Source organism: Symphalangus syndactylus, chromosome 2 (genome assembly GCF_028878055.3).
Source record: "Symphalangus syndactylus isolate Jambi chromosome 2, NHGRI_mSymSyn1-v2.1_pri, whole genome shotgun sequence".
Classification (NCBI taxonomy): domain Eukaryota; kingdom Metazoa; phylum Chordata; class Mammalia; order Primates; family Hylobatidae; genus Symphalangus; species Symphalangus syndactylus.
The window spans coordinates 34,334,886-34,348,319 of record NC_072424.2 but is presented as its reverse complement, the minus strand read 5'-3'; positions in this window follow the sequence as shown (position 1 = coordinate 34,348,319).

The window sequence follows — 13,434 nt, the reverse complement described above, 5'->3', positions numbered from 1 at the left end:
ACCCTTAGGATTAAGGGTTCTGTTATAAAAGAGTTGGGGAATGTCAGAGGCATGTGAACAAGAGCAACTCCATCTTAAATAGGAGCTGGGTAAAATGAGGCTGAAACCTACTGGGCTGCATTTCCAGATGGTTAGGCATTCTAGGTCACAGAATGAGATAGGAGGTCAGCACAAAATACAGGTCATGAAGACCTTGCTGATAAAATAGTTTGCAGTAAAGGAGCCGGCCAAAACCCACCAAAACCAAAATGGTGACGAGAGTGACCTCTGGTCATCCTCACTGCTACAGTCTCACCAGCTCCATGACAGTTTACAAATGCCATGGCAACATCAGGAAGTTACCCTAGATGGTCTAAAAAGGGGAGGCATGAATAATCCACTCCTTGTTTAGTATATCATCTTTTATTCCTTAACTTTCTTAATAAACTTGCTTTCACTTTGCACTGCGGAGTTGCCCTGAATTCGTTCTTGAGTGAGATCCAAGAACCCTCTCTTGGGGTCTGGATCAGGACCCCTTTCCTGTAACAACATCATTACGCAAATAGAATTATAGATTGAAATAAGAAAAAAAACATGATAGTATGAATGCTTATGTTAGGATCCTCACCTAGTGACAAAGATTCTCTGCCTGAGTCTTTCCCTAGGCTTGTTTGTGCCCTTCCTTGTAAGATCCAGTTTTAGCAAAGAACGCTGCTAAGTCAGTTTGGCAACACTGCTAAGTCAGTCAGTCAGTGTCCTCAATGTCTGATCACCCTCCATATCTGATTAGGTTCCTCATTCTCTACCGTCCCCAGGGTGATGTCTGATTACCTTAGCCTATGTGAACCCAAAATATCTGAGGCAGGTCTCAATCAATTTAGAAAGTTTATTTTGCTAAGATTAAGAACATGCCCATGACACAGCCTCAGGAGGTCCTGACATGTGCCCAAGGTGGTCGGGGCACAGCTTGGTTGTATACATTTTAGGGAGACATGAGACATCCTACACAATGTTTAAGATGTACATTGGTTCACTCAGGTCATAGGGAGATAAGAGACAAAAGATTGCATTCCTTTGAGTCTCTGATTAGCTTTTCCTGAATACAACAATTTACATATGAGAGGACGGTAGAGGAATAGTCACCCATGCCTAAGTCTGGCTTAGTGAAACAATAGGACAGAGAAAGCCATCAGACGTACAGTTGTCTCTTGTGACCAGAGGGATGACTTTGAGTTCTGTCTGTCTTTTCTCCACAAGGAATTTCCTTGTGGGAAAATTATGACGGGGGTATGTAGCCTTTTTATATTTGTAGCTATCTTATGCAGGAATAAAATGGGAGGCAGATTTGCCTGACACAATTCCCAGCTTGACTCTCCCTTTGGCTTAGTGATTTGAGGGCCCCAAGATTTATTTTCCTTTCATACCTGTTTTCAGCAAAAAGCCCATTAGGTCAATTTAGCCAGAATCCTCCATCATCCCTGATGGTTTCTTTTAGTAATTTTCCATCCACTGACCCCCACCCTGCTCCTTGGCTATAAATTCCCACTTGCCCATGCTGTATTTAGAGTTGAGCTCTGTACTCAAACTTCCATTGTCATGGTTCCTATACTTTTCATGATGGTCCTGAGTAAAGGTGGCCTTACCATGCTTTAACAAGTATCGTTGAATAATTTGTTCTTTAACAGGAGCTGAATGGGCAGTGTTAGGGATGGTCTCTGTGTGCGTGCACCGCTTTCACTGAGGGTCAAACAACGAGGAGTGATTGCTGGATGGGGGTGGGATGGGCTGAGGATAATTTTTATAAAGACACTAAGGCAGGGCCACAGATTGGATGAACTGGGAAGGGCAGTGTGATTGGCACAGAGGGAGATAAGAAGAAAATACTTAAGATGAGGCTGGTGAAGGAACCAATGCCCCAGGTGAAGGACAAGTTGAAAGTTCTGGCCTTTATCCTAAAAGCCATGAAAAGACTATTGGGGCTTAGAGCCCAGGAGTTCAAGACCAGCGTAGGCAACATAGTGAGACCTCATTTCTACTAAAAACACAAAAATTAGCTGGGCATGGTGGCATATGCATGTAGTCCCAGCTATTCGGGAGGCTGAGGCAAGAGGATCACTTGAGCCTTGGGAGGTCGAGGCTGCAGTAAGCCATGATCTCACCACTGCACTCCAGCCTAGGTGACAGAGTAAAACCCTGTCTCAAAAGAATAAATAAATAAATAAATAAATAAATAAATAAATAGTATGATGCTTTGGCATGCTGAATACTTTGAATTAAAGAAGATTGGAAGGCCTCGGAACCAAAGTTTCTCTCTGACCTTTTTCTGTTCTCCTGTCTCCTGTCCCTGTTTCTCCCCCAAAGCAAGTCATAGACACCAGAATTCCTCTTCCCCAAGGTAGGTCATAGAAACTATTAATATATATATTATATGTATTATAGAACCCCTCTCCCTCAAAGCAAGGCATAAAAACCTGGAAATATTACTCTAACCTTCCCCTGCCTTTATTTGTAGGAACTGGCCATAAAAAAATTCTCTAGCCTACCTGTCTAATGTAGATCATAAGCATCTTATTCCAGAGGGGTCCTGCTCTGTATCCAGCAGGAAGGAATCCTACTCGAGAGACCAAGAAGAATGTAAATAGACGGGCCTTGCTGGGTTCCCCTTTCAGTCTGTTACCATTACATCATACCCTTTTTGTCCAATCACATTTCTACACAGCTGACCGTTCTTCATGGAGCCTAAACATAAAAATACTTTTCCCTGGGTCTTTGAGTCTTTATTTCTGAAGCCTCCTGTGTCGTGTAAAACTTTGATTTGACACATTTGTCATGCTTTTCTCTCGTTAATCTGTCTTTTGTTATAGGAGTATCAGCTATAACCCTTATGATAGATGAGGAAAGGTATCACACCTTCTTCTCCCCTATAAGACATTAAGTGGTTTTCAGCAGGGGAGTGACAGGATCAGGTCTATGCTTTTAAAAGATCATTTGGCTGCAGGATTATTAATTGGTTGGGGTGGGAGAACAGGGAGAATTGAAATAGGCAGATCAGTCAGGAGTCTATTCCATTCTCCTAACAAGTGGAGCCAATGCAGGTTTTCTCAAATTCAGCACTATCGGTATTCTGGGCTAGATTTGGCGATTGTGGGTACAGTCCTATGCATTGTAGGGTGTTTAGCAATGTAGCACCTCTGCAGTTGTGACAACCAAAAATGCCTATGCACATTGTCAAATGTACCCTGGATGGCACAATCACCCCCCAGTTGAAAACCACTGGTAAGTCAGTGTATTAAAAAGTTATTTTAAAAGGTAAAAAATCTATAGGATTTGGTGATGGATTGATAAAAAGAGGCAAGGGAGAAAGGAGAGTCAAGGATATTCCTAGATTTCTAATTACCACAGAGATGGTGGTGCTCTTCACTGAGACGGGGTGAGGAAACACGTGTTTCTATGCAGAAATGTGAGTGGCAGACACACACCATGCTTAGTTCTTAAAAACTCATAAAACTGACTGACAAAATCTCATGTTGCAGAGTCCCAGGGAGAAGTGGCAAGAAGGAAAAGTCAAACTTTCTGTTGCCACCCCTGATGATTTTGTTTATTTGTGTTTTGACCAAGCCCTCTCCACCCCACCGTCATACCTTTAACCACAACTAAGAAAGAAAGGCCACTCATCCTTCTGCAACCAGGCCTGGTGTGGGGGTTAGGGAATCTCCTGAATATCAGCTATGGGTATCCCCAGAAATCCAGCTAGAGACCTCCCTTAATTTTAAAGCCAACCCTACAGCAGAATGTGAGGAGGCCAGTCTTGCCCTGCTCCCAAAGTAAGTGACTGGCAGAGGATGAAAGGTAGGCAGGAAATACAGACTTCGGGAAAGAGATGCTGGCCTAGAATCAGCAGTGACCCTGGGAAGCTGAACTTACCCTGTGTTACAGCAAAAGGGGAACTGAACGGAATCAAATTGAAAAGGCAGTCTTCTATGTATCTTACTCTTGAAATCTTGGTGTTATGGTTTAGATGGAAAGGGAAGTCTCTAGCTGGGTTTCTGGGGATACCAGAATGTTCTGATATGCAAGAGATTACCTGACCCCTACGCCGTGCCAGATTACAGAAGGATGAGTGGTCTTTCTTTCTTAGTCTGGAAGGGGAAATGCGGATCATCCCGGAGAATGGACTGGGAAGGATAAGTTAGGAAAATCAGTTCCAGTTCTCACATTGAAAGATTTATGGGTATTAGAAACAAAATCTAAGACACACAAGTTTTTCTCTAATCAGTGACCCAGTGAGCAGTCCTGGGCTTCCTAAAGTAATAACCAGTGTGTTCCACCATTTTTAGGAAGGGCTCAACTCCCCTAAACTGGCCCTGCCCCTCCCAATCTTCTCTTCCCTGGCAAATCTCCACCTTGCCACCAACAGCCTAGTCCTTGACAGAATACGCCTAATCCTCACTGTGAGGTTTTATACCTTTGTAGAACTCAGCTTGTATTAAAGGCTAAAAGAGCAGTGGTTAATTCAAGTTCCTTGAGCAAGCCCTAAAACCAAACTAGTGCACAGCCAGTCACAGAACAAAAAAAATCCTTATTTCCCACTAAGGGATCATTTCAGTCCTGGCTTCTGTAGGGTTCCAGCCAAATTCCAAGATAATCTGCAAGATGAAATTTCACTAAGTTTTTCACCTATTAATTAAGTTTTCTATGACCATTTAAACATGGGAAAAGATCATACAGCATACTAGAACTTATTTTATTAAGTAGATGAGTAAGTGGTTTCCCGTTTATCAGCTAATTATTTGCTTTTTGTGAAATGCACCTTGTTTATGCGAAAAGTCAAAAAAAGAAGTTGGCATTGTTTCTCTGTGTAAAAAGAAATGTAAATAATGAATGTTTTCAAAATAAAGGAATGATCTGCTATGATAGAGAGTATCTAGTTATTCTATGGCAATTGGCCCCTTTTATAGCAGCGATGACCACAATTTACTAAGCAGCTATTATGTGTTTGGTGCTCCATAGAGTCTGACTCCTCCCACCAACTATGCTACATAGGTACCTGTGGCTCAGAGAGATGAGTGATACTCAAGATTACACATTTAGTTAGTAGGCAGAGTTGGATTCAATCATGGGTTCACCTGCCCCTGAAGTCTATGCATTTCTTTTTATTTATTTTTTTTAGAGATGGGGTCTTGCTATGTTGCCCAGGCTGGTCTTGAACTCCTGGTCTCAAGCGATATTCTCACCCTGGCCACCCGAAGTGCTGGGATTACGAGTGTGAGCCACTGCGTCTGGCCTAAAGTCTATGTCTTCTGCACAGGTTTTCTCTCTGCTCTGCTGCCGCATCCACGCATGTTTGTATAATAATAGCTAACTTATATTAAGCCACTCCTCTGTGCCTGGCATTGTACATCCTTATAAAACACATATTATTTAATCCTTATTGTAGAGACAGGAAAAATGAGTCTCAGAAAGTTAAGAAGATTTTTTGCCCAACATCTCACAAGTTTCAAATGAACTTGAATTCAGGTAGTTAATTGTCTTAAAAGAACTCTTCTTTCCAGCAGACTTGTAAATTTCAAAGTAAATTGGACGTTTAGTTTAAATTTTGCATTTTTCTGGAAAAAGAGAGAAAAAATAGAAAATCCTTCATAATTTCCAAAAGTTTTAGAATAAATAATATGGGAAGAGGCTACATTGTTATGTAGATCCTGGGCCACTTAGTGAAAATGGCTGAATGTTATTGTTTAGTGCATTTAATCTACAAATTCAGACTTCATTTTCAAGCTTCAAATATTTTGGAGGTATCTGTGGAGTATAGCTTTATGACTAAATTTTGTGTCCCAAGATGCTTCCTTTACTCTTGATGCTGAAATAACTACACTAGGTTAAATACAGAAAGGGTTTGTAGGTCAACATTCAAGAAAATAACACACTGAATATGTGGTTTTAAATAATGTTTTAATGAAGAAGAATGAGGTTATTTTGCAAGACAGAGGGGATTGTCACATCACGCCCACTTAGAATTCTAAGGCAAGAATATTAATGGAGACTCATAAGTCATTTGTTCATTTATTTTCAAATTAGTTCTTAAAATTTTAAAGTCCAATACAAATTATAAGATTGAAAATTAAAAATTCAAATCAAAAATTTTTAAAGCAAATATTTTTAATTTAAATGAAATTTTATTACATATTTTATATAAAATTTGCAATTCTAATATTTATTATTCATCTAGTTGTCAAAGAATTGGTATCAAGCTTCATACATGTTATATCTAGACCTACATACCTACAGAAATGTAAGACTAATACTTTTTTTCTATATTGCAAAACATTCTTCGGCATGCATGTGCAGCTATTGCCAATACCACACTAACTCACGACAACCCCTGGAACCAAATGGAGTTGGAATCAAAGAGACGCAAGAAAATAGTCACTTGATTGTACTGGGAAACAATACTTAATTCACAAAGCAATACTGACATGGCACATGGATACATATGTAACAAACCTGCACATTGTGCACATGTACCCTAAAACCTAAAGTATAAAAAAAAAAAGAAGCAATACTGAATGAATGAATACATTCATACTCTCTGAAAAAGGGAGTCAACAAATTCCTTAATATATTTTTCTGAGATGGAGTCTTGCTCTGTCCCTTGGAGTGCAGTGGCACGATTTTAGCTCACTGCAACCTCTGTCTCCCAGGTTCACCCTATTCTCCTGCCTCAGCCTCCCGAGTAGCTCAGATGACAGGCACGTGCCACCACGCCTGGCTAATTTTTTGTATTTTTAGTAGAGATGGGATTTCACCATGTTGGCCAGGCTGGTCTGTAACTCCTGACCTCAGGTGATCTGCCCGCCTTGGCCTCTCAAAGTGTTGGGATTACAGGCATGAGCCACAGCACCCAGCCAATATCTTTTATCTTATCCAAGCATCCCCACCAGTCAGATCCTCCCCATACTCCTTAAGTAGTTTCCATCTCTGATGTTGAAAGAAGCACAACACACAAACCTCACAGTGTCCAAACACAGTAGCCTTTTGTTTCAAGGACATGGGGCAAATGTGAAGTCATGTGGCAGATCTTTAGAGTCACATCATGCTGGGGGAGTGTTGAGAGGCGGACCCCACATGACAGTGGTGTGGGCCCTCTAAAGGGTGGGGCCCATGGCAGGGGCACACTTTGTGGGGTCTATGGGTGGCATTATTTTTACTGGTGGAAGGTATTTGAGTTATGGGGGGCAAATCAGAACAGGTGTGCAACTCAACTCTTGCCTCCTCAGAAGAAAGAATTTGATTGAGGGGCATAAAGCAGAAAAAGAGACAGAGGCAAGTTTCAGAGCAGGAGTGGAAGTTTATTTTAAAAGACTTTAGAACAGGAAAGATAGGAAAGTACACTTGGAAGAGACCCAAGCATGCGACTTGAAGAATAAACGCAATGTTTAACCTTGATCCTAGGACTTTATAGGCTAGCCCCTTTCCCATAATTCTTCCCTTAGGGTGGGCTGCCCACATGCACAATGCCTTGTTATCTTTGGGAACTAAGCACGTGCAGTGTGTTTAGGAAGTTGGACACATGGCCATCTGAGGCTTTCTGCCCTTTTCTGGGGGAGTGCCCCAGAAGGTCATACTCTGCCACTTTGTCTCTTTGTTGTTTTTTTTTTTTTTTTTTTTTGAGACAGTTTTGCACTTGTTGCCCAGGCTGGAATGCAATGGCGCAATCTTGGCTCACTGCAACCTCTGCCTCCCAGGTTCAAGAGATTCTTCTCCTGCCTCAGCCTCCCAAGTAGCTGGAATTACAGGCATGTGCCACCACGCCCAGCTAATTTTGTATTTTTAGTAGAGATGGGGTTTCTCCATGTTAGTCAGGCTGGTCTCGAACTCCCGACCTCAGGTGATCTGCCCGCCTTGGCCTCCCAAAGTGCTGGGATTACAGACATGAACCACTTCACCCAGCCCATTTTGTCTGTTAATGCATATGCCCAGAAAGTTGCTTCTCTCTGGTGCCTGTATTCAATTAACACTTTAGTGCAATAATTGTGGACCATCAGAAAATGGCCTCTCCCTGGCTCCAGCTGCCAATTTATCACTTTTAGAAAGGCAATGTGATAATTGCCGAACCATCACCTGACATTCCTAGTGGGTGGGGGAGAGCTGTCTCCTGCCCTGCTCATGCCTAACTACCTGTAACACTATGGTACATGTTTGAGAAACTAGTACTTAGTGAAAGATAAAATAACATAGGAGGAAGACTTTGTAGGAGACAACAAAAGGGGAAGACAGTGGAATTTATAAGAATGACAAAATACATTGCAGAGTAATAAAAAGTAAGGAATTTACTCCCTGGAAGTACTTGGTTTGTGGTGGGCATGGGACTTCTGATATGTCTTGGAGCCTTGGATGCCAGGTAATTACCAGTTTTGCAGAACACCGACATCTATGGACTCTAACATGGACTCCATTTAAAGAACTCCAAGGATGATTAATAAACAAAAACACAAATCAATTTGCCCTGTTGCCTAAATATCACCTAAAATAGCATGTTAGGAAAGCACCAAGTACCAAGTGTGTGAAGACATGGTCTGAAGAAGTGTCTGAAGACCATCATTCCACATTTCACATTGAATAATATCATGAAGACTTAAGATCCTCTTCAAAAGCTTCAAAGCTCATCTTTATTATTTTCTCACAAAAGTAAACCTCCTCCCAAAAGTATAAACTTAAAACCACTAATGTATCAATATATTCTATTTTGTGTCATCTCATCGTGAGAGGTGACAGCGTGCTGGCAGCCCTCACAGCCCTCGCTCGCTCTTGGCGCCTCCTCTGCCTGGACGCCCACTCTGGCGGTGCTTGAGGAGCCCTTCAGCTCGCCGCTGCACTGTGGGAACCCCTTTCTGGGCTGGCCAAGGCTGGAGCCAGCTCCCTCAGCTTGCGGGGAGGTGTGGAGGGAGAGGCACAGGCAGGAACCAGGGCTGCCCATGGTACTTGCAGGCCAGCTCGAGTTCCTGGTGGGCATGGGCTTGGCCGGCCCTACTGCCCCAGGCAGTAAGGGGCTTAGCACCTGGGCCAGCAGCTGTGGAGGGTGCACAGGGTCCCCCAGCAGTGCCAGCCCACCAGCGCTGCGCTCGATTTTTCGCTGGGCCTTAGCTGCCTCCCCACGGGGCAGGGCTCCGGACCTGCAGCCTGCCATGCCTGAGCCTCCCCACTCCGCCGTGGGCTCCTGTGCCACCTGAGCCTCCCTGACCAGCACTGCCCCCTGCTCCACAGCTCCCGGTCCCATCACCACCCAAGGGCTGAGGCCTGCAGGCGCACAGTGCAGGACTGGCAGGCAGCTCCACCTGCAGCCCCGCACGGGATCCACTGGGTGAAGCCAGCTGGGCTCCTGAGTCTGGTGGGGACTTGGAGAATCTTTATGTCTAGCTAAGGGATGGTAAAGACACCAATCAGCACTCTGTATCTAGATGCACCAATCAGCACTCTGTCTAGCTGATCTGGTGGGGACTTGGATAACCTTTATGTCTAGCTAAGGGATTGTAAATACACTGATCAGCACTCTGTATCTAGCTCAAGGTTTGTAAATGCACCAATCAGCACTCTGTCTAGCTGATCTGGTAGGGACTTGGATAACCTTTATGTCTAGCTAAAGGATTGTAAATACACCAATCAGCACTCTGTATCTAGCTCAAGGTTTGTAAATGCACCAATCAGTGCTCTGTGTCTAGCTAATCTAGTGGGGACTTGGAGAACTTTTGTGTCTAGCTTAGGGATTGTAAACGCACCAATCAGCACCCTGTCAAAATGGACCAATCAGCTCTCTGTAAAACAGACCAATCGGCTCTTTGTAAAATGGACCAATCAGCAGGATATGGGTGGGGCCAGATAAGGGAGTAAAAGCAGGCTGCTCAAGCTAGCAGTGGCAACCTGCTCAGGTCCCCTTCTGCAGTGTGGAAGCTTTGTTCTTTTGCTCTTTGCAATAAATCTCGCTGCTGCTCACTGTTTGGGTCCACACTGCCTTTATGAGCTGTAACACTTACCACAAAGGTCTGCAGCTTCACTCCTGAAGCCAGGGAGACCATGAACCCACCGGGAGGAACGAACAACTCCACATACGCCGCCTTAAGAGCTGTAACACTCACTGTGGAGGTCTGCAGCTTTACTCCTGAAGCCAGCGAGACCACGAACCCACCAGAAGGAAGAAACTCCGAACACATTGGAACATTAGAAGGAACAAACTCTGGACACACCGCCTTTAAGAACTGTAACACTCACTGCAAGCGTCTGCAGCTTCATTCTTGAAGTCAGTGAGACCAAGAACCTGCCAATTCCATACACAATTGGACTTCCCTTCAATTTCTTTGGCTTTTAGGGTTTTTCATATTGCTTGTGTTCCCTTAGACTAGCGACAAAGAAACAATACTTTTCAAAAAAATACATGTTCTGTGGCCTTTTTCACTGGTAAAAACCTGGCATAACAATAAAACTGCCTTTGCAAAGATTATGTCAGTGAAAGAATTCCAGCATGGCTGACTGCATCTTGCTTCTAGCCTCACAGGCTGCCTGTCCTCGCTCATTCCCGGGTGTAGGCCAAGCTAACCATGGGAGGAATTTAATTTATAGTTTAACTTTGAAGCAAGGATGGTAATAGTCTGTCCCTAAAACTGATCCCCTCCTTATCTGGGGAGTGAAACCACCTTTGTAAGACTAGAAAAGCCACAAGATTAGGCTTGTGGGAGGGGCCTGAATTCTGCTAAAATGTAGGCATGGTGAAATGATAACCAACTATTGTTTTCTATAATCCCTGACTATTAAAATGTAGGTGTAGTTAAGCAGTAACCAGCAGTTACTATTTCCTAGCTTGCTTTTCTATAATTTCTTAGTTCAGGAGTCATGAAGTCAGAGGTCATAAGATTTGTAATTGCTTCTACAGATGACATCACTATTGTCAAAACCTAAGACTGGTTTTTGAAATACTTTTCAGACATCTGCATTCTGGTAACTGACTAACTCCACACAGACCCATGATTCGTATCAAGGAACAGACTCAACTGGTGGTCCCCACCCAGGATTGATTCAGCACTTGAAGAAGTTTGGACACTCCTATGATTTCATCCCCAACCAATCAGCAGCACCCACTCTCTTAGCCCGCTACACACCAAATTATCCTTAAAAGCCCTAGCTTCTGAGCTCTTGTAGAGGCAGATTTGAGAATTATCTCCTGTCCTACCACTTACCTGGCCCTGTGATAATTAAACTCCTTCTCTACTGCAACACCACTGCTCAGAGAATGGCTTTATCTGTGCAGCAGGCAAGATGAACCCATTAGGTGATTACAGTAAGTTTAGAAGTTGGTGTTTTGTTGTATTCTATGACAAAAATTTGAGTCAACATAAGAAGTGAGGATGAAGTGGTGAAAATATTTGAGTTCAGATTATACTCTCAGAGGCTATGTGGCATGGAGAAAAAAGCCCTTGACCTTAAAGTTCATGGTTCTTATTCTATCTCTGCTTTTTACTAGGTATGTTGTAACTAGAAAAGCCACTTAACCTCTCTGAATCTTGACTTCATCTGTAAAGTGAATCTGATATTTCCCTGTCTACCCTCACAGGATTGTTGTGAAGATCAGATAATATCATGTACATAAAAAAGGACTTTCATACAAAATGTACATACATACATAGTTGCAAGTCATTTCCCCTTAGCTATTGAGTCTGGGAAGGAAAGTGGTTTACAGGCACACTGAAACAATATGCCCTGTCTAGGCAGGATACATGGTAACAAGACTATGTTGGTTTTTTAATTTTTTTTCTGAGTTCATAGAATACTATTGTGAGCTAATTCTAAGAAGGAAGACTATAAATTTCCCTTAAATTGTTCATTAGCATTTATAACACACATTTGTGCTCTAGAGCAGTTCTGTGTTGGAACGTATTAGTGGTTGGTAAGATCAACTTACTAAGTTGTAATCAACATGTCTTTAAAATGAACAGAACAAAAAACTTCACAATGCATTCCAATGGTAAGTATAAATTCTGTTTTAGGTGTGTGTGTGTATCTATTTTTTTATTGGATATTAAATAAAATACATTTTTTTCTTTAAAAATGTCAGTAAGTACTTTAGGGGGACTATGAGGGAGATAAACTGTATTTAGCTCTAAGATCAACTGACAAGGAGGGAATAATTAAATAATTGAATAACCAATTAAATTACAACAGAATCCTAAAATTTTTATTTTACACTTATTGAAAGAGCTCTTTTAAGCCCCAATTTTTATGATAAAAGAACTCTTAAGCTTATTTAGAAATGATTTTTATCCTATCTTACTCTTGTGCAAGTATAAAAAGGAAAATATAAGTTATATAAAGTATTCATTCAACTTTTAGAATCCAGCTCTTTTGAATAATTTTCAAAATCAGCATCATAGGCATTCATTTCCCCAACTCATTCATCCCACAGCATTGTCCTCTGTGCCAAGAAGAACATTGAATTCCATAATGCAGCAAGAATGTTCTATTATCTCTGGGATTTTCTTCCAAAGCCATTGACAGCTACCCTGCAAGTCCAAGCAAGAGCAGTAACATCAGTGTCAAAACTGCTACACAGCCTGCTGTAATTTTAGATACACTTCCACTTTTAGAGGTATTTAAATATGAAGAAATGTGAATCTTAGAATCCATGAGACATGGTAGCAGTCTTAACTGCTACCTGATCTCTTGATCAGACTTAGGTGTCAGACTGAGAGGTGAAGCCAGCTGAGCTTCTGGATTGGGTAGGGACTTGGTGTACTTTTCTGTCTAGCTAGAGGATTGTAAACACACCAATCAGCAATCTGCATCTCGCTAAAGGTTTGTAAATGCATCAATCAGCGCTCTGTTAAAAATGGATCAATCAGCACTCTGTAAAATGGACCAATCAGTAGGACGTGGGTTGGGCCAAATAAGGGAATAAAAGCTGGCCACCCGAACCAGCAGGGGCAACCCGCTGGAGTCCCCTTCCATGCCGTGGGAGCTTTGTTCTTTTGCTCTTCACAATAAATCTTGCTGCTGCTCACTCTTTGGGTCCGCACTACGTTTATGAGCTATAACACTCACTGTGAGGGTCTGTGGCTTCATTCCTGAAGTCAGCAAGACCACAAACCCACTGGGAGGAACAAACAACTCTGGACGCACCAACTTTAAGAGCTATAAGACTCACTGCAAAGGTCTGCAGCTTCACTCCTGAAGTCAGCGAGGCCAAGAACCCACCGGAAGGAAGAAACTCCAGACATATCTGAACATCTGAAGGAATAAACTCTGGACACACCATCTTTGAGAACTGTAACACTTACTGCGAGGGGCCGCAGCTTCATTCTTGAAGTCAGCGAGACCAAGAAGCCACTGGAAGGAATAAATTCCGGACACAAGACCAGAGTTGACAACCCATCTCCGCCATACGAAATGTATTGATTTTGAGAAAATCACTTA